The sequence below is a fragment of the Podarcis cretensis genome (assembly GCF_951804945.1).
Source record: "Podarcis cretensis genome assembly, chromosome: 5".
Taxonomy (NCBI): Eukaryota; Metazoa; Chordata; class Lepidosauria; order Squamata; family Lacertidae; genus Podarcis; species Podarcis cretensis.
Window position 1 is genome coordinate 77,816,433 of NC_137174.1, and position 21,327 is coordinate 77,837,759.

Sequence of the window (21,327 nt, forward strand, 5' to 3'; positions counted from 1 at the left end):
GGAAGAGGAAGGAGGCGGCCACTGGGCAGCGCCCAACCGACCCGCAGCGACGAACGGCGCGTGTGGAGGCGTCGAGAGGGAGGAGGAGGAGAGGGAAGGGCAAGCCAAAGAGTGCGGGTGGCCGCTGCCGCCGCCGCCGCCTCCACCGCTCGCTCAATGCCGGGGACGCTTCTCTTCGCGGCAGGATCCCTCCGCTGCCGCCGCCGCCGCCGATTGGCATGGTGGGTCCTCCCGGCGGAGGGATACGCTGCGCTGCCGCGTGCTGAGGCCCAAGCACGAGGGGGAGGAGGGGGCCGCTCTGCTGCTGCTGCTGCTGCTGCTGTTCTCCTTCGCGGGGGCTGCTGGACACCAGCTGGCGCCTTCTTCTTCTTCTTCTTCGCCGTGGCTGCTCTGGTGGGCTCAGGCGGGGCGAGGCGTCGTGGCAGCTGCAGAGCAAGGGTATGTGCGGGGGCCCGCGGGGGTGTGGGCAGGAGGGAGGGGAAGAGAGGTGAGAAATGCTAGGCGCCCCCCCCCCCTCCTACTTTTGCGGTCTGCTGAAGCTTCGTTAAGTTTTTTTTTCTTTAAAAAGATGAGGCAAGTCAAAAGTCAACGCTTTGCCGCTGTTCCCTGCGTGGCGATGCAGTGGCGGAGGCGAGTGAAGCTTCACCTGTTGGCTTTTCCGCCTGCAGTGTAGGTGTTGGGGTAGAGGAGAGGTGCGGGAAGGGGGCAAGACGTGTGAATCGTTATTTCTGGTGGTTCACATGCGACTGGTACCCAGGCTGAGATGCTGCACGTGTTTTCTTGGGAGTTCTTTCAAGTTCAGTGACACAGTGCAGTCCTAACCACGGTCCACTGGGAAGTAGGTTTTGTGGAGTTAATGGGGCTTACTCCCAGATATATGGGGTTAGGGTTGAAGCCCTGCTAAGGACCCTGCTGCCTAGAGTCCTGCAGAAAGAAGGTGTTTCTTCCTGGCCTTGCTACACGCTTATGTGTGGAACAAGAACCCCCCCTCCCTGTTTGCTAAGTTAGTTGCCCTGCAGGCTGATGCCCTAGCTTTAACTGGTTTTAGTGAAGAGTTGAACTTCAGGTCAGGATCCCAGCCCTTCACTGCAAATCCCAAACATGTCTACTTAGTTCAGTTAATTTCAATAAAATTCCTTCCAAGCAAGAGCATCTAGGGTTTGCTGCCTTGGGCACTGAATCTAGATTCATCTCTGAGAGATTTCAAGGAGAGTAAGTAGTTTGTAAATTGGAGCCTCTGTCATATTCTTGGCTGGGATCACCAGATGGTTATCTGACCATACTGTAATAAAAGAGAAAAGGTTGCAGGCTTAATAAGTTTTGAGTGTTTGCTTACTTCCCTTCAGCACCTCTTAGATGGGAGGAGAGCAGAGGCTTGGCACATGTAATTTTATCACTTCTGCTGCAGGTTAAACTTTTCGGTCTGTATAAGAACCAGCCCAGAATTCTGGATGTTTGTAAGAATTATACTTATGCAGATTTTGTTATGTGCCTGCATTTGAAAAGGAGCATCCATTGAATTCCCTGAGAGTAAATTATGACTTTCTTTTCCTGCTTCCTCACTGAAAAACGTGGGTGTGGGTGTGTCACTTTTTGTTGCACTTGGACTCAATTTTTCTTCAGAGCAGTCCCACAAGTGACTACTCTCAGGAAATCCCAGAGAAGACCATAGCCCTCAATGAAACTAGAGCAGGCTGCTTTATAGACTACAGTGGAACCTTGGGTTGCAAACATGATCCGTGCAGGAGGCACGTTCGCAACTCGCAGCGCCACGTCTGCGCATGCGCAGGTTGCAATTCGGCACTTTTACACATGCACAAAGCACGATTTAGCACTTTTGCGCATGCGCGAGCACCAAAACCCGGAAGTAACCCGTTTCATCTACTTCCAGGTTCAGCACAGTGCGCAACCCGAAAATGCCTGAAGCATCTGTAACCTGAGGTACCACTGTAATTGGATTGCTCTTTTAATGCTGTGGTACTTGTTTGGCAGTCAGGCCCATTGGAATTAACAGGAGTTCTTTCAAGCCTCAGCTCTTTATCGAAATGATGTGTGTTGTGGAATCCATATACTATTTAAACCAGCATTGTGACATGCAGAGGTTCCATTTGACATGTTGGTTACTGGTCCCCAAGCCTCCACAGGCTGCAACTTCGAGAATTGCCAAGAAGGGAGAACCTTCCTTGTTAAATCTTTTCTCATCACAGTGCTGAAGTGACAGCAGAAACCAACCTGGTTTTTCAGTGCAATCATACACATCTCTGCGCAGAAATGAGTTCTATTCAGTGGCAGTTCACATGCCCTTGAATATGTGAATAATAAGGTGAGGCACCCTTTGAATATGTGCAGAGATATTTCATTCATCGCTGAGTAACTGCAGCCAGCCCCCATACACACACACATTCCTGGAAGTAAGGTTAACATTATTGGGTGTGTTTTCCAGCTAACCTGGAATATTGTTGCCTCATTTTTAAAAGGTATGGACTATCTCTAGATTGATCTTACTATTAGGCAATGTGAGGTAATTCACCCCAGGCAGCACCCATGAAAGGGTATCCTTTCATTCATTCATTTATTTTTGCCACCATGTGAGGCCTCTCACTTGGTTGTTTTGCTTGAAGCATCAAAATGTCTTAAACTGCCTCCTCAGCATCTCACAAATCTGTTTCAAGTATTGTGCAATTAGTGCATTTACATGTAGTAAGCCACCTGCTCGTAAATGAGCGTCTTCGGTGTGTTCTATGTAATTTCTCATCATAACAGCAGAATTTTAAAGCTGAGTTTTGTTATTTGTTTTTTTTTAAAAAATCCTTGCCTTCCAAACCAATAGGCAAGAAAGTGGGAGAAAACTCAAAAGAGACAGCAACCCCGAGAACATGCTGCATCCGAAAATGGCCATCAGGCTACCCTGTTCCCATCCATATAAGTGTTTAGTAGATCACATTAAAACTGAGCAACTTGCCCCGCTTCAGATCTACTGTTTGCAGTATGGTGCATGTGCCCAGATGATAACAATAAAGGGCAGCCTCAAACTGCCCCTGACCTATGGTGTTGTTGTTGTTTGGTCGTTTAGTCGTGTCCGACTCTTCGTGACCCCATGGGCCAGAGCACGCCAGGCACTCCTGTCTTCCACTGCCTCCCACAGTTTGGTCAAACTCATGCTGGTAGCTTCGAGAACACTATCCAACCATCTCGTCCTCTGTCGTCCCCTTCTCCTTGTGCCCTCCATCTTTCCCAACATCAGGATCTTTTCCAGGGAGTCTTCTCTTCTCATGAGGTGGCCAAAGTATTGGAGCTTCAGCTTCACGATCTGTCCTTCCAGTGAGCACTCAGGGCTGATTTCCTTAGGGATAAATATGTCCCAACTGAGATTTAACCATTTGATAACTGATATCTCATATATTACTGGAAGGACAGATCATGAAGCTGAGGCTCCAATACTTTGGCCACCTCATGAGAAGAGAAGACTCCCTGGAAAAGAACCTGATGTTGGGAAAGATTGAGGGCACAAGAAGAAGGGGACGACAGAGGACGAGATGGTTGGACAGTGTTCTCGAAGTTACAAACATGAGTCTGACCAAACTGTGGGAGGCAGTGGAAGACAGGAGTGCCTGGCGTGCTCTGGTCCATGGGGTCACGAAGAGTTGGACACGACTAAACAACAACAACATCACGTATTGTTAGTTTATGGATTAATGTGCAGCTCCAACAAAGGTATGTGGCACATGAAGAGAACCATTTACATAGATGACACTTCACTTGCTGTTTTCACTAGTCCTAGAAATTATCCCTACCAAAGAGACATCTTCCTGTCCTGTTTTAAAAATGCCTAAGCTCTACAATCCTGCAGCAAAACAGGAAGTGATGCTTAAGCCACCTATGTATTTTCTCTCAGACACACCAGTGTGGCTCTTTTGCCAATCAGTACTCTCACAGCAAGCCCTTTGGAAGTCAGTCTGCAAGTGTGGCTTGCATTCAAGTCATACCTGCAAGTAGACATTTTCCCTCCATAGACTGCCAGGCTGCTGGCAAAGGAAGAATGCCTGTTTGCAGGCATGGCTTAAATCCAGGCAAGCCCCTTTGAAGGCATGCCCAGTGCAGTTGATCAGATTGGGGCTCGCTGTCACCGCCAGTCAGCTGATCAGGGCTGCCAGTGAGCCCCACTTGCAAAGGAGCAATTAGGAGCTGACTTGGAGCTCCCAACTCCTTATTTGGAGCCATGTTTTTACCTGCCCTACACATAAGTCAGGTGTGGGGCAAGTAGGCATGGTTTGGGAGGGTGGGTGGGAATGTCCTTCTGGGCCCAGGGTTTCCCACCCCTTCATTAAACTTAGATGCCTATTGTCAGAGCTGCCTCTAGGTCCCAGCTCACAGAGGACCAACGCTAGGCTGTAGTAATGTACAAAAGTCTTTATTGAAGTTCAGTTTCCATTTCAAAGCTACAGCGTGCAGCCCTGCGTCTTAAACCCTAGATCGGCGAAGTCCCGTCTGAGTCTCCTCCCCTATGACACCAGTTTAAGATCCTAGCCCTGCTCCACCTTTTCTGCTGCTCTCTTCTCCTCTGGGTCCTCCTGCCCGCTGGGGCATTGCCCTTTCTGGACTCTTCCGACGCTGAGTCGCTTAGCTCCTCCCCCTCCCTCCGGCGGGCTTTAGGACCCGGTTCCCAATCCTCATTCTCTGCTGTCCGGCGCTCCTGTACATTTGAACTTGCCTCTCGCGCCAGCCCAGTGACCTTTCTCCTAACCGTTACAGTACTTCGGTCACTGCTTCCCTCTTCCGGGACACTGGCCGGATCTGACCTCTCCTCCGTTGTCCGACTTTCTGATGGAGGCGTGGTCAGGCCTGCCTTATCTTCTCTCCCTGGTGGGGAATGCACTGGCCCCGATCCTTGGGACTCTTCCCCCCCACTCTGCTCTGGTGGGGAAGCTGGTCCTGATTTCCAGCTACTGCTCTGGGAGTCCCTGCTGCCCCCTTGCTCCTGGGGCATTCCCCTTGGGAACCCCCTACCCCTGGCCACTGGCGCCCCCTTCTGTGAATCTTCCGATTCGCTGGAGAGGCTCATGGAATCCCTCGGTCCACTGTCCTCTTCTCCTACGCTCCCCTCGGATTCTTCCCCTTCACTCTCCATCTCCTCTCTTCCCTGTGCCTCTGCTCCTGAGCCCCTGACACAAACACTTGGGCATTCACAACCCTTTTGTTTTCACCCTCGCTGCCAAACAAGTTGATGCGGCTGTTCAGCAGCTCTCTCACATTCAAACAGGGAAATGCAGAGGATGGAGTAGGTGAAGGCAGACTGCTACTAGTGCCAAAGTCAAACGCTCCAGTGCGTTACCCCCAGATGAGTCCCAAAAGCTCATCAGGGCATGCACACAAGCAGCGCCAAGGGGCATTATGGGAAATTAGATATCCTTGAACCCTTAATGCACCCTCATTCAGCCCTCCTGCCATGTGCCATGCAAGTCGCTCATGTTCCAGAGGATGTGTAACCTACAGGGCTCCAGATTTTGACATGGGATGGGTGTGTGGGCCTCCCATTCCTTGCACCACCTCTTTTTGCACAGGCGCTCGCAGTGCTGGGAGGGGGAGAGAGAGAAGATGGGGGGAAAGAAGGCTTCTGGTCCCTAGTGTCTCTTGATTGGGCCGGGTAAGACTTATGTATGAACCTCTTGAGAGTGGCTGATCTAGGTCAGGCTTCCCCTCAACCTCGGCCCTCCAGATGTTTTGAGAGTATAATTCCCATTATCCCTGACCACTGGTCCTGCTAGCTAGGGATCATGGGAGCTGTAGGCCAAAAACATCTGGAGGGCCATGGTTGAGGAAGCCTGATCTAGGTGCACATACTATCTGACTTGGGATAAATCAGTCTCTATTGAGACCTGTGGGCTCTGGGTCCCATATCCATAATCGATTGGATTGAATGATAGTCATTTATAGCTTGCCTTTTTCATCAGGACAAAAAAACCCTCAAAGCTAGGAACAAATGGTCACAACAAGCCAGCTGGAAGGGGTCTCACTCATCCTCTTGTCTCCTGAAGTGTAGCTGGCATGACAGTAATATATCTGTCTGCCTCCCCACCACCACCACCCTGATAGAGGGTGACAGACAGAGGCACAGTGTTCCCTGCAGCAGAATTGACAAGAGATCCTATCTCACCTATAAGCAGAACCAGAGACCCAGAATTTCATGCACAGACCTGTGGAGTCCATGAGGATATTTATAATCCTGAACAAGGAGTCACCTAAAATGGAACGGGTGAGAGTGAAGACAACCACAGACAGAGAGCAAAACCAAGTAAAGCATTATTCATTAAAAATGTGATGTGAGCTTATCCTGCAGAAAAATGGAAGGAGTAGGGGAAGAGGCTATATCGGTGCCAGTGCCTCAGGATTTCTTTCTAATGTTGACACAGTTATTTGAGCTGTACTTTTGGAAACATGTTTCAAGAGTAGATTAACATAATTTTAAACCATGGCCGTGCCAAAGATACATTTATAGTAGCTGTGTTGTAATTTAGGGTACATTTAAAAACAACAACAACTTGGAATTGTGGTGTTTTAATTCCTGACCATGTATTAAAGTCTTTGTAAAAAAAACTTTCCACAGTACCTTTAAATAAAAGCATGCTTTTGCAAATGTGCTGTTCAAGTAACTTAATTCAGGGAGAATGAAAGCCAGGCCTGGAAGAGAATGCACAGAAGTGTTTGCCTACAGTGAGAGAGAGAGAGAAGGATAAAGGAGCACTTCCCCCAAAGTAGCTTTTGTGATGGTGCCAAAACTCTGTGTTCAGTGCAATGAGCTATGTTCAAAATGTCATTGATGCTCAAAAGCAAACTTGAATCGGGGCAAGATACATTTCTGCAAGCTTGAATTTTACACATGTGTTCTAACTCTGGAAGGGCACTCTGTGGGTTTTTCAAACTGATCTTTTTTTCCTTCTTTCTTTTTTTAAAATGTATTTCGTTTGAAAGAGAACCATAGATTCCAACAACTGATACAGAGACTCTTAACACAAAGGAATGAAGGAAATTCCACACTCTTTAGAGTTGTTTTGGTTACTGCTTTTGATTTAATGATATGGTGCCTTTAAGCCAGGGTTAGGGAAACTATTTTAGATAAGGAAACCTCGTTGCCAATTTTAAATTGCCCAGCAAGGCTAACAGAAAATAACAACCATGCAAATCTGTGCTCAGTTTCGACGGTTTCATGTTTTCTTCTTTGCACACATGGATTCACACGCAAGAATGATGACTTATGCATCTCAGTGCTTCCTTATATGCACGCTCTGTCCCACCCAAACACACACAAAGTAATGGTCAAAAAAAGAAACTTCTATTCCTTTGCTCTGGATAGCCAAGAACAGGAGCCTGTCCTGTGCTTGTTTATTTCCAGCAGCAGTTTTCTCTCTGGAGAGCTTTGTTTCAAAATGCCCTTGAGGCTTAAAGCCAGTTCATACATTTCCCAGTTGTGGAGCTTCTAGAAACAGAAGCAATCTGCACTTCTGATTCCCTTCTCCTTCTTTCAATGCAACACTCGTAACCCTTACAGGTCTCTGCCAGATCATATCCAAAAGACCCTATGCATCCCCAGTGGGGGTCAGCAGTATGAATGGCAGGGCTGCTCCCCCGCCTCAGGCAAGGCGAGCTCCTTGCCTCCAGCAGCAAGATCCACAGGTGTAGCAGATCTGGCTGCCAAGGAACTGATAACCCATTGTAGATCTTCATTCACCCCTTTTTCCCTGGTGGGGGAAGGGTGCCATTTTGTGGTTTGCCTCAGGTACCAAAATGTCTTGGGCCAGCCCTGGTAAGTGGGATGTGCCTCTACAGGCCCTGGAACTAAGGAATATGTGAATTGGCCGCTGACTAAAAAAATTGTGACGCTGAGTGGAATTTGTTCCAGCAGCAGGGCCAACCTTGAATTTTCAGGGGTCTCTTGGCAACACTTGGTTCTCTTTCTCTGTAGTCATTCTGCCAACTGTGGAGGTCAAATCAAACACAGCAGTTCAGGCGGTTGTCTCTTCCCACCCTGCTCCTTTTCATTTAGCTGGCGCGGAATTCGTTGAGTTGCTTTGAACCTGAGCTTGGAGCCGAGCCCCCCAGAACAAAACCTAGTAACCAGTTCAAAATAAGTGCTTCACCAATAGTCCAAAGGATCCTTTTGAGGGGGGTGAATAGGGCCTTTCTCTTCTCTAACGTTAGGCAGGCAGGCCAAACTGAAGGAGAAGGAGCAAAAATAAGAGTTTGGGGATTATAGTTTTCCTGTATCTTGCATATGCTTTGATCTGGTGTATGAGGACAAACAGTAAGGCTGTTTACACACCATTTTTTTTCTTTTGACTAATAATAGGGAAAGAGGCCGGGCGGGGGGGGGGGGGGAGCCACACTATACATTTAAAACACGTCCCTTCTTTAAAAAAGAATCCTTGGAGCTGTAGTTTGTTAAGGGTGCTGGGAATTGTAGTTCTGTGAGGTGAATACAGGATCATGAGAAAGCATTCAGAGAAGTGGGTCCTTTTTTCTGTGTAAGCATTCCAATCCCATAAGCCCTCACATAACAGTGTTATGCGTCCAACAATGTATAGTTTTTAAAGCTTCTGTCTTGTCTCCAGTTGTGCTAGGTAAAGCCCCCCCCCCCCCCCCGTTTTAATTGCTTTTCTGTATGTTTCTGAGAATAGGTAGGGTGATTGGAACTATAATAGCATAACAGAAGCCAACAAATAAAAGATGCCCGAAGTAAGCTAAAAATAACATATATATTTTTCTGGGATGGAAGTCAATGTAAAAAGTATGTTTGGAGAGTGAACTTCATAAAGATCTGGTATGCATGCATGTGTTTAGGGAAGAAAGCAACCATTTTCCTGCATTAAATATTCCTGTAGTCATGTTATAAGAGTCACACTGCAATTATATAGTGTGTGTGTGTGTGTGTGAGAGAGAGAGAGAGAGAGAGAGAGAGAGAAGAAGAATAGGAGTTTGGATTTGATATCCTGCCTTTCACTCCCTTTAAGGAGTCTCAAAGCAGCTAACATTCTCCTTTCCCTTCCTCCCCCACAACAAACACTCTGTGAGGTGAGTGGGGCTAAGAGACTTTAAAGAAGTGTGACTAGCCCAAGGTCACCCAGCAGCTGCATGTGGAGGAGCGGAGACGCGAACCCGGTTCCCCAGATTACGAGACTACCGCTCTTAACCACTACACCACACTGTAGTGTAGAGAAAGAGAGAGAGAGAACGAGAACGAACGAACTGGTGCCAAACAATTGCACAGGACAGAATCACAGAGTTTAGAAATGCTGATGAACCTGAGCCAGAATTGAATCAAGTTTTAAAAATAGTTTTACTCCCTGCTTTTTACCACTGTAACTCTCCCCCTTAAGTCAAGCCTCCCAGATCACTTTGAAACCCCACCCTTGAGGAACTTGGCCCATGGAGATAGGTTAGAAACTGACGGATGACATGGTGATACCAAATTAATGGGAATAGTTAAATTTCCAAGGAGCCAGAAGACACTTGGAAGAGCTGATTTGGCCCGTTGTCTTGAGGTTTCTCACCCCTGCCTTTAAGCCAACATACTTTCAATTTTTTCCTCATTATTTCCTGTGTGAGTTGTGGTGATGCTTTTAAATACTTCTTTCTAAACCACATTGTGTTTCCTGTTTCCTATCTATTCTTTACCACAAGTAGTTTATAGAAATACGGTGGTTGAAACAGCTTCAAGTGACTGTAGTTGTTTATGCTTAACTTGGGAAGATTTTGCTTTGTTGTGGTTGTAATCCCATGTAAGAATTAAGACTGACAGTATTTTAAGGCTCTTCAGGATGTCTCCTCACATCTAATTTCATAATTAAGACTTCTATTTCAGTGTATCTGAAGAAGTGTGCATGCACACAAAAGCTCATACCAAGTACTAACCTAGTTGGTCTTTAAGGTGCTACTGGAAGAAAATTTTTTTATTTTGTCATAATTAAGAGTTATTACGCTAGGACTGGAAGCAAAACCTGGGGGAAGAAATCATCTAACTTGCACCAAACCTAATACAAAAATATTAAATTGGAATGTTTAAGAAGCTTTGCTTCAGATACCACATTAGAGTGAGTGATATCAAGAGTTAGTCATAGTCGGAATAGGTCTCCTCTGTGCATGATTTAGTTGGATATCACCCAACGTGTTTTTAATCTTTTATCTCAGAAAACAGATGCACACCCCAAGTTTTATTTCTCAAAACCCAAGGAGATTTTCCTTTATAGCGGCTATAAATGCAATGGCAAACCATAGTTTGTTTTATGAGCATGAGTAGCCTTGATCTCATGCACCTTTTTCTCCACTTTGCCTGCACGTGAACAGAATAGGTTAGAAGTTCCCATTCCTGGCTTTGTGGCAAACCGTGGTTTCTCCTTTTGTTTGAACAAGAAGTGATGGTTTGCCACAAACCAGCTTCTAGACTTATTCTTACATGCACGGGAGAAGGAGAGGAAAGAATGTATGAACTCGAGGCTGCTCATGCTCATAATGGCGAATGGTTTGTTTTGTTACATTTAAATCTGGCCAGTATGTTGTCAAAGCTTTCCTGACTCCCTTAAAAGTATGTGAAGGCATCAAAGTAGGGTTCAAACTTGAAGCATAGAATTGGGTCCTGAATGTGCATGCTATTCTTCATGCTATATCATTAAAAAAGGTAAAGGTAAAGGTACCCCTGACCATTAGGTCCAGTCGTGGCCGACTCTGGAGTTGCGGCGCTCATTTGGCTTTATTGGCCGAGGGAGCCGGCGTACAGCTTCCGGGTCATGTTGCCAGCATGACTAAGCTGCTTCTGGTGAACTAGAGCAGCACACAGAAATGCCGTTTACCTTCCTGCTGGAGCGGTACCTATTTATCTACTTGCACTTTGGGGTGTGCTTTCGAACTGCTAGGTTGGCAGGAGCAGGGACCGGAGCAACGGGAGCTCACCCTTCTGATTGGCAAGTCCTAGGCTCTGTGGTTTAATCCACAGCGCCACCCGTTTCCCTTGGTATATCATTACAATATAATTATTGTGCCCCTGACCCCTTCTTCTTTAAATCAGACATAGATGAGATTTGGGTTGATGTTCAGACATGGAAAACAGAATTGTGCCCTGATCTTGTGTACCAAATTCCATCTAGATATACAGTGGTACCTTGGGTTAATTACTTAATTCATTCCGGAGGTCTGTACTTAACCTGAAACTGTTCTTATCCTGAAGCACCACTTTAGCTAATGGGGCCTCCTGCTGTTGCTGCACCTCCGGAGCACGATTTCTGTTCTCATTCTGAAGCAAAGTTCTTAACCTGAAGCACTGTTTCTGGGTTAGTGGAATCTTTAACCTGAAGCGTATGTAACCTGAAGCGTATGTAACCCGAGATACCACTGTATTGGAGTTCAAGCAAAAGACTGTAACAAAGAAGCACACTAATAAAAGCAAGTTAAACCAAACGACTCCTTTCACTTGAAGTGTTCAATGGTGGCTGGTGGGTACCTATGCTGAAAGTGTACTTTTTGCTCTCTCGCCCTGCTGAGAATGCATATTGAGGCATGTCACTGATCCAAATAGACCCTTGTTCCTTGTATGCATCATCTTAACAAGAAAGGATTCCCTTAATTGAAACCCATCCACCTTCTACTGGGGGTAGTGTAGAGCACCCATCTGCAGTCTCTCACTCTCTCGACCAAATTGTAAGGTTTTGAAAATGCGATAGATGCCAAAGCATTTTGCTTATTAAAAGGTCTACATAAAACACTATTCTTTAATTCCCGCTGTAGGGAAAGTTAAGGCTAACGTTACCCTGGCTTACAAAAAGCACTTAAATCACACACTGTGTTACGTTCCCCACCCTGTATTCTGAAGTGATGACATTGCAGGTCATCTAACTTGTGATGTCGATGAGTAAGACGCAGCTCACCTTTTGGTATGAGCAATTGTCCATAGTAAGTACATATGGAGGTAATAAGAATTCAGAACATTATTACTATGATTGTCGTTGAGCAAAGTACATTAGCTAATATATGAACCGTCGTTTGGCAGCATGCACACACTGCAGAGCGCTTCATAGGCGCTAACTAAAACACCCATTTTAATTAGGGAAATAGGTTGTAGCTGGTGGTGGCACTAAATACCTTCTGCTGGAAAAGAGGAGAAACTGGCACACAAATTTATCCATTCAGATATTTGATACGTTGTTATTTTAAATGGGAGGCATCGGAGCAGGATTGTGTGCCTTCCAAGTGGAGTTGTTTTGTTAGGGTCAAATTCTGTTGTCGGTTTCTCTCCCAGAAACCTTGCTGATGTCAACAGAACGGCAGAAGTATTGAAAATAAAGCGGAGACTGTGTCAACATTCATTTCGCAATACATTGTTGAACAATGCCATCGCTAGAGGAAATCTCCCGTTTCTTTAAACCATGTCGCTGAGCAATATTTTTTGTAGGAATCATGATAATTCAGAACACACTGTTAACAGTGACAGGTCGTATGTCTCTACTCTCCTTCTGCCTTAGCCTAGACTACTACTCATGGCCTATTGGCTCTTGCTAGAAAGCAACATTCTTAGGGTTTCTTTCTTTCTTTCTTTCAACAGGTTTTGAGACCTCACAGAAAAAACATATAGGTAGTAGGCCTGAAAGTTAAAAAAAAAAGTGATAAAATCACTTTCACATTTATCATTTTCAAATCTCATTATTTTGAGGAGCCCATCAACAAAACTAATAATAATAATAATAATAATAATAATAATAATAATATATTATTTGTACCCCGCCCATCTGGCTGGGTTTCCCCAGCCACTCTGGGTGGCTTCCAACAAAGATTAAGAATACATTAAAATGTCACACATTAAAAACTTCCCTGAACAGGGAACAAGAGAAGCATGTTGGCCCCAAGATATGATTCTTGATTTTGATGGTAGAGATGTCTCAGGTTCAAATCCCCAAATAATAATCCTGTGAAAGAGGGCAAAGAGAGCCATTCTCTTGAAGGCTGGTGTGATGTTGCATGGGCAGACATGGATTCTAATCTTTACTCACCATGAGGCACGCAGGTGATCTTGCGCCAGTCACGATCTCTCTCCCTGACCTACCTCACAGGGTTATTGTATAACGATAAAGCATAGGACCCATTCTAGAGAGTGAAGAGGCTGGCCATCTATCCCAGCAGCAGTGCTTCTCACATATGGAGTACCTAGGAAGTGGGTAGCATGAGAAAATTCCCATTTTGCATACAAAAAGTCAGTTTGCAACTCCAGGTTAGGCTGGAAAAGACCCCTGTTTAGAAACCTAGAAAGCCTCTCCAGATCAATGTAGGTGGTACTGAACTTGAAGGAGCAATAATGTAGCTTGGTGCAAGACAGCTTCCTATATTCCAGTCTCTTGTCTTAAAGATGCCTGCTCTGGGTTCCTTTAAGGAGCTTCCAAAATTCTAGAGCAAGGATGTTTTTTTAAAAAAAGATGTGTTCCCATATGGCTGCTCTTATCTCCTTAGTAGAAGATATAAGGTAAAGGTAAAGGTACCCCTGACCGTTAGGTCCATTCGTGGCCCACTCTGGGGTTGCAGCGCTCATCTCGCTTTATTGGCCAAGGGAGCCAGCATACACCTTCCGAGTCCTGTGGCCAGCATGACTAAGCTGCTTCTGGAGAACCAGAGCAGCACACGGAAACGCCGTTTACCTTCCCGCCAGAGCGGTACCTATTTATCTACCTGCACTTTGATGTGCTTTCTAACTGCTAGGTTGGCAGGAGCAGGGACCGAGCAACGGGAGCTCACCCCATTGCGGGGATTTGAACCGCCGACCTTCCGATCGGCAAGCCCTAGGCTCTGTGGTTTAACTCACAGCGCCACCCGCGTCCCAGTAGAAGATATAATCTTTATTAAAGTGTACCAAGTTTCAGTCGATGGGGAACCATGTAGAACAGAAAGGGAGAACCTGTGGTCTTCGAGATGCTGTTGGACTCCCATCTGCTCCAGCCAGCATAGCCCACGGTCAGGCACGATGGGAGTTTGAAGCGCAACTTCTGGAGATCACCAGTTTCCTCATCCCTGATGCAGAGGAAGGGAGGGAGGTTATTTATGAAGTGGCACCAAAATATTTCCTTAACAGGAAGGTCCTAGTGTTAACCAGCCCAGAGTTGTATAAAATGCATTGCATTTGCCTGAGCTTTCAAACCAAGGACAAATGGCACACACATCTTGCTTCTGTTTAAGCAGTTGGGAGGGTTTTGCCAACAAACAGCGTAGGTGTGAAATTCACTTCACTTCAGGGGGAACATTTGCCTGGTTCATCATGGCACCTAGGTGGGTTTTTTCTCCCTCAGCCCTCCATGCTCACGAGAGGCATTTTCTGTATACCTCCGGTGAATGGAAGGCGCTGTGAGTGCGTTCTTGGATTTGTAATTAAGCTTTATTGAACAAAGATAATGTCAAATTCCAATCGGAATTTCTGCTTGCAGTTCAGAGTTAAAGGTCTGAGAGCTCTGCAGATCATTATGCTTATCTCCCATGGCTAATGCAGTTCTGCTCAGCCTCGCTGAAACCAGCAATCCATCTCTAATCAGTCAGTCAACATTCCCAACACGCGTTCAGCATAAAGAACAACAATAACAATACATTTTTATGGCTGCTTGGGTGTTGAGTGCTGCTCAATCACTGTCCCCCTCTTATGCAGAAGGGATGGAAAGTGCTAGTAAAGTGAGCAGAGGTATATTGTTGCATATAATTTCAAGCGACAAAAGCTAGCCCAGCTGTAGGCATGGTTCAAATTGCTGGAGTATTGAAAGCTTAGCCTGCTGCTGATGCCCTGTTTCCTTCTTGCTGCTTTCCCATTTGATTAAAACCTAGCCTGCAAGAAAAGGACTGTACTTGGGAGAAAAGCACAAGGTATATTCTCCAGTGTTCAGAATAAAATGAAGCTTAATAATAAGGAGCACATGTTGCACCCACACAATCTTCTCCAAAGTGAGTGCCTGAGCCAGCAATTTGTTGAGTGCTCAAGGTCCTGTTGTGCAAATTCTCCTCCCCAAGCTGATATTAAGGCTGGTCCTGTACATGTTTACTTGGGCTGGGGGGAGAGGAATCTTTCTAAACTCAATGAGGAATATTCCTAGGTACAGTTGCAGTCCCTTGCATGCTTACCTGGGATGTAGGTAAAGGTAAAGGTAAAGGTACCCCTGCCCGTACGGGCCAGTCTTGACAGACTCTGGGGTTGTGCGCCCATCTCACTCAAGAGGCCAGGGGCCAGCGCTGTCCGGAGACACTTCCGGGTCACGTGGCCAGCGTGACATCGCTGCTCTGGCGAGCCAGAGCCGCACACGGAAACGCCGTTTACCTTCCCGCTGGTAAGCGGTCCCTATTTATCTACTTGCACCCGGAGGTGCTTTCGAACTGCTAGGTTGGCAGGCGCTGGGACCGAGCAGCGGGAGCGCACCCTGCCGCAGGGATTCGAACTGCCGACCTTTCGATCGGCAAGCCCTAGGCGCTGAGGCTTTAACCCACAGCGCCACCTGCGTCCCGGGATGTAGGTATGTATGTATTATTGCATCTGTATCCCATCTTCAAGGAGCTCAAGGAGAGTCTCACGCTCTTCTGACTAATGTTTTGGCTAGATCCATTCTCAACAAACCTAAATTCTCAAATTCCCTTTAAATAATAATTACTATTATTCTGGAAGAAGTTATCAGCAAGGAGGTTGAGTAAGAGCTAAATGAAAGTGGTTTGGGGAATACAGTGGTACCTTGGTTTGCGAACTTAATCCATTCCGGAAGTCCGTTCTTAAACCAAAGCGTTCTTAAACCAAGGTGCGCTTTCCCATAGCAGCGGGGGACTCAATTTGCAAATGGAACACACTCAACAGGAAGCGGAACATGTTCTGCTTCCAAGGCAAAGTTCACAAACCAGAACACCTACTTCCGGGTTTGCAGCGTTCTTAATCCAAGTTATTCATAAACTATGCTGTTCTTAAACCAAGGTACCATTGTACTCTGCCACTGGCAAAACAGTCTTACCACATATACCACACAGATAATGAAAAAAAATAAAATAAACAACTTTCCTCCTCCTCAGCTAAGCTATTCTGCCATAACCAGTTCACCTGGAAATTCCATCTCTTCTTAATGATCCACCTTCCTGTATCTTGAAAAATCTAGGCTTCATTTGCAGAAATGTCAGCAATGGTCCTTCTGCAAGGATGGTTCTAACTCTTGAGAGTGTGTATTGCTACTTGGTATAGCGACCAGGGTTCAAATTCTACTCAGTCATGAAGCCCACCGTGGGCCAGTCACTTAGCCTGATCAGGGTTGTTATGAGGATAAAATGGTGAAAGAAGCTTATACATCTCCTCGAGCCCTTTAGAAGATAGATGGGGTATAAATTTAATTTTTTAAAAAAATAATCACTAGGGGAAAGGGGACGTGGTTCAGTATTAGAAATCATGCTTTTGCATGCAAAAGATACTGTACTGTGATCAGTCCTTGGGCTCTCTAGGCAAGGCTAGGGAAGATTCTTATCCCAAACTCTGGATGGTGGGTACCAGTTAGGGTTGACAACCCAGAGGTGGAAGGAAGAGAGGTCTGACTTGGTATAGTACAGCTGCTTCCTATGTCCCTATATGCACTTAAATTTTTTTTCAAGAGAATCACATTTTGTGGGTGTGCAAAAGGTATTCATTCTTGGCACTACTTCTTACAATGTGAGTAGCCATCTTCTGTGAAGACAGAGATTCTAGGAAGGTGAGCAGCTGGTCCTGTTTAGGTAAGGTTTTCATGAGCAAATCAGGGATTACAAGCTACTTTGTCATTCTCTAATCCCTCTCTGAAGTTTACTTTTCATATGACAGTAGTGTTTGAGGACCGGGACATTCTCAGGGAAACCAAAATGCTTGTTTACAAAGCTATTGTACTACCAGCCTTACTGTATGCTTGTGAAACATGCCATCTCCAACTTCTCGAAAGATTCCATCAACGGCGTTTCCAAAAAATCTTACACATCACTTGGGAAGACAGGCAAACTAATATAAGTATACTGGATGAAGCAAAGATCACCAGTGTTGAAGCAATGATTCTTCAACATCAACTTTGTTGGACTGGTCATGTTGTGTGGATGCCCGATGACTGTCTTCCAAAGCAACTACTCTGTTCCGAACTTAAAAATGGAAAGTGTAATGCTGGTGGTCAACAAAAGAGGTTTAAAGACTGTCAAGGCAAATCTAAAAAAATGTAGTATAAACACCAACAACTGGGAAACACCGGCTCCAGTTGGAGAACAGCCTTTACCAAAGGTGTCATGGACTTTGAAGACACTCAAACTCAGAATGCAAGGGAGAAATGTGCTAAGAGGAAGGCATGCTTGGCAAATCCATACCGTGTTCAACTCCACTGTGGAAGGACGTGTGGATCCAGAATTGGCCTCCACAGTCACTTACAGACTCATTGTTAAAACTGTGTTTATGGAAGACAATCTTACTCAGCTACGAGTGATCGCCAAAGAAGAAGACAATTTTGTAGTGGAGTCACATATCATTTGCTCTGTGCACATGCAGTATATTTAGTGCTGGTCCAGTTACAGTCCTCACTTTGTTTCTAGCATTTAGACAGGAGGGGCCGTAGATCAGTGATGATGCATAAGTTTTGCATGCAAAAGGGCCCTGATTCAATCCCTGACATTGCAGTTAAAAGGGTCAAAGGGAAAGTGGGGGAATAGGCCACACTGGGTTGTCCTTGGAAAAACCTGTCGGAGGCCCTCCAAGGAGATAGTACTTGACCAAATGAACCAATGACCTGGTGGTATAAGGCAGCTTTTTATATTCATATTTGCACTGCTGTCAGAGGAAGCACCCCCTGTTTTATCCCGTGCTGCAGTAAAATGGAAAACCATTTTGAGTTGAAAATAAAGCAGGAGAACAGCAACTGGCCCAAGTTTCAGACCTGCAAAAGGGAAACCTGGCTTTGGATATTCAGGGACTTGGTGGGAGGGGAAGGAAGAGCACTTGCCCCCTGCAATTCACTTTCAGCATCTGAAGTGGTCCTTGTATCTTCCCCTCCTTGCCCTTCTTCATGGTGAGATGTGGATACTTCTAATGTGGGAACCCTCTGCACACAAAGCGATGGGACAGCTCCGCTTTGTGTGTTATGGGGAAGAATAGGAGCAAGGAAGTAAAGGGGCATTTCATTTGCTATTCATTCCACATCTTTAAAGCATCCAAAGTGGTGCAGACATATCTCTCCTGCAATTAATATCAGACGTTATCTCACGTCGACAATTCAATAAATTCATCCAGCACAATCCATAAAATAATTCTGTGGTTCATCCTTCTTGCCTTGTTTGATGATAAGGAGTTCCATAGTCCTTTTCTGTTTCATGCCACATTGCGACATGAAGTTGAAGCAACTGTTTAAATGGGAACCGCATGTGAAAATCATTTGGTATCCCTTGCTGTAAAGAGATCTCCCTTTACAAATTAGCTGTTTCATATAAAGGATGCTCATCACTAAGATGTATGTTAGAAACAGGTAATTACCATATTTTTCACCCCATAGGACGCACCGGCCCATAGGACGCACCACGTTTTTTTGGGGGGAAATAAAGAAAAAAAAATTTATTTCCCCCCCAGGCACTTGTGGGGCCGGCAGCGGAGAGAAGCACTCTTCTCCCCGCCGCCCGCCTGCAGACCAGGTCCGGGGACAGCGGGAAGACGCGCTGCGCCTCCCAGCTGTCCCCGGAGCTTGCGGGGCTGGCGGCGGGGAGAAGCACGCGTCTCCCTGCCGTCAGCCTCCAAACCACATCGGGAGGCGGCGAGATGGCGGCATTCCGCCTCCCTGCTGTCCCCCGACCTTGTGGGGCTGGCGCTGCGGCTCCGCCTCTCCAGGCTTCAGCGAAAGCCTGCATTCGCCCCATAGGACGCACACACATTTCCCCTTCATTTTTGGAGGGGAAAAAGTGCGTCCTATAGGGCGAAAAATACGGTAGACCTTCCTCTTGGTGGAATGATGTAATACATTGGGACTGCATTTTGTTCAACTTCCGGTACTAATCATACAAATTCATTTGTTGACATCATTAGCATATGTTTGTAACTATAACCATAAACTATACTATAGATTGGGGACATCCAACTCCCAAGAGACTATGATCTACTCACGGATTAAAAAAAAACTAGAAGTGATCTACCCATTTTTTTTGGGGGGGGACCCCAAACTTGTTGAGCTTTTTCTATAGGGGGCAGGCCAAAGTTGTTGAGCTTTTTTTTAGGGGGGCAGCAGTAACTCCGTCTTCCGTTTTTGCGGTCATGCGCGAATTAAGGGAAGAGTGAGGGGCAGGGCCAGATGCCCTTTTTCCCCCACGGAAGAAAGTGACCCTGTGATCGACCACAATCTACCACTATCACCTGTTGATCGTGGTCGACCAGTTGGACACCCCTGCTATAGATTATCCCCGGTAAACTATAATTGCAGGTTATGTTTATATTCCTTTCTGCCTGAATCTTTGGTGACCTTATTTAGGTGTGGTCGCTATTTTAAGATATACGCTTTTTTACAATGTACCCCCATATATGTTTGCTGAGGAGTAAGTTTATATGTATATAAAGTTTATATGTATATAAGTTTATATGTATATATGTATATATATGTAAGTTTATATATATATGTACCCCCATATATGTTTGCTGAGGACGCAGGTGGTGCTGTGGGTTAAAGCCTCAGCGCCTAGGACTTGCCGATCGAAAGGTCGGCGGTTCGAATCCCTGCGGCGGGGTGCGCTCCCGCTGCTCGGTCCCAGCGCCTGCCAACCTAGCAGTTCGAAAGCACCTCCGGGTGCAAGTAGATAAATAGGGACCGCTTACCAGCGGGAAGGTAAACGGCGTTTCCGTGTGCGGCTCTGGCTCTGGCTCTGGCTCTGGCCAGAGCAGCGATGTCACGCTGGCCACGTGACCCGGAAGTATCTCCGGACAGCGCTGGCCCCTGGCCTCTTAAGTGAGATGGGCGCACAACCCCAGAGTCTGTCAAGACTGGCCCGTACGGGCAGGGGTACCTTTACCTTTTACCTTTAAGTTCCACCGAATTGAACTGGACTGACTCCTAGGGAAGTGGCTATAGAGTGCAGCTGTCAGGTTGTTGATTTTAATCTATGCAGAATCTGTGAGGAGGTTCAAGATTTTGGTATGTAAGATACAATGTAAGGAAAGACCATTTTTCATCTTATTAAGGAGGTTATGCAGTAACCAGGTGAAGCCGGATGTGTCGCTTGGTTGTTTACAGCAAAAATGTCCTCTGCCAAACACTCTGTTGTGACAAACTTGCTGAAAATGTTAAATATGTTCTGCTAAATGAAACAATTGGCTCACTTTGCTCCTCTTTTGTTTCTTCTTTTTAGATTTTCTCCTTTCTCAGAGAACATAACAAAATCCTAAAAATTTCAAGAAGGACTTGGCAATGCAATGAGTGATCTCTGTGTTCCTTGGAAATCTGTTGCAGTGTGTGCTGCCGATTCTTTCTCTCTGTTTCTGGAATTGTGTTGTAAGATGGCGCCTTGTTCTAAACCAGTTTTCAATCCAGTTCAATGCTAGCTTGATTTCACCTGCTTGCATACAATAAAATATTTCCATTTATGTTTTCCTTGTAGAATGACCAAAAATTGTTAAGTGGGAGGAGAACTAAAAGTAGGACTCCTATGATTTGAATCAAGGTATCTGCCTATGACACCACTGGCACACTGTTTCATGAGAGTAGTAGGTTGCTTATGCTATACCTTACGCCTGTGTGCTGGTTCATCAAGATTCATAAACAACAGAAAGCATAATATTTGATGTGGAACTAGATGTGACGAGGGGAATCTGGTGTTTTCACTCCTAAGACTAATGTGAAGCGGGGTGGAGTGGGGGTACTTGCAGGACAAAATAAACAGGAGGAAGATAATGCCTAATTCTTCCTCTGTCTGCATATTCTCACCTGCAAATGCCACCAAACCTCGCCCTCACTTTGCACTGACTTTATGTTTCCTTGCCACTGCCAGGCTCAAAAATTCTCAAATTAGCCAATCTGACAGGGGAAATGACTGGAGGGTGGACATTAGCATGGGAGAAATGGCAGTCACGAGAGGGGTTTGCTGATTCTGTCCGGCAGGTGCCCACCCTCAGAGTTTCAATCTCTGGGCAAACATGGGTTTAAAAGCCCCTTTTCCAAAATAATATGCTGAGAAAAGAGATACTAACTCAGCTATGGACTGAGTTTCTTTTTCTGGCCATAGTCTTGTCTCTTTAATTCCTCATTCTGACAACATTAAAGAAGAATGGTGAATATGTCTCATTGCATTTATTTACTAATAGGTTTTAGGATA

The 21,327-nt window shown here is 45.7% G+C and overlaps 2 long non-coding RNA genes across 2 annotated transcripts; both read left to right on the forward strand.

The window, feature by feature from the left end:
• The first annotated feature begins 44 nt into the window (after positions 1-44).
• On the forward strand, positions 45-20,599 carry LOC307217203. Its single transcript, XR_013839426.1, has 2 exons — positions 45-438; positions 20,365-20,599. It is a non-coding gene; the product is annotated as an uncharacterized lncRNA (long non-coding RNA).
• Positions 13,774-16,614, forward strand: LOC307217246. The gene is made up of 2 exons (XR_013839483.1): positions 13,774-15,143; positions 15,519-16,614. It is a non-coding gene; the product is annotated as an uncharacterized lncRNA (long non-coding RNA).
• Positions 20,600-21,327: the final 728 nt, after the last annotated feature.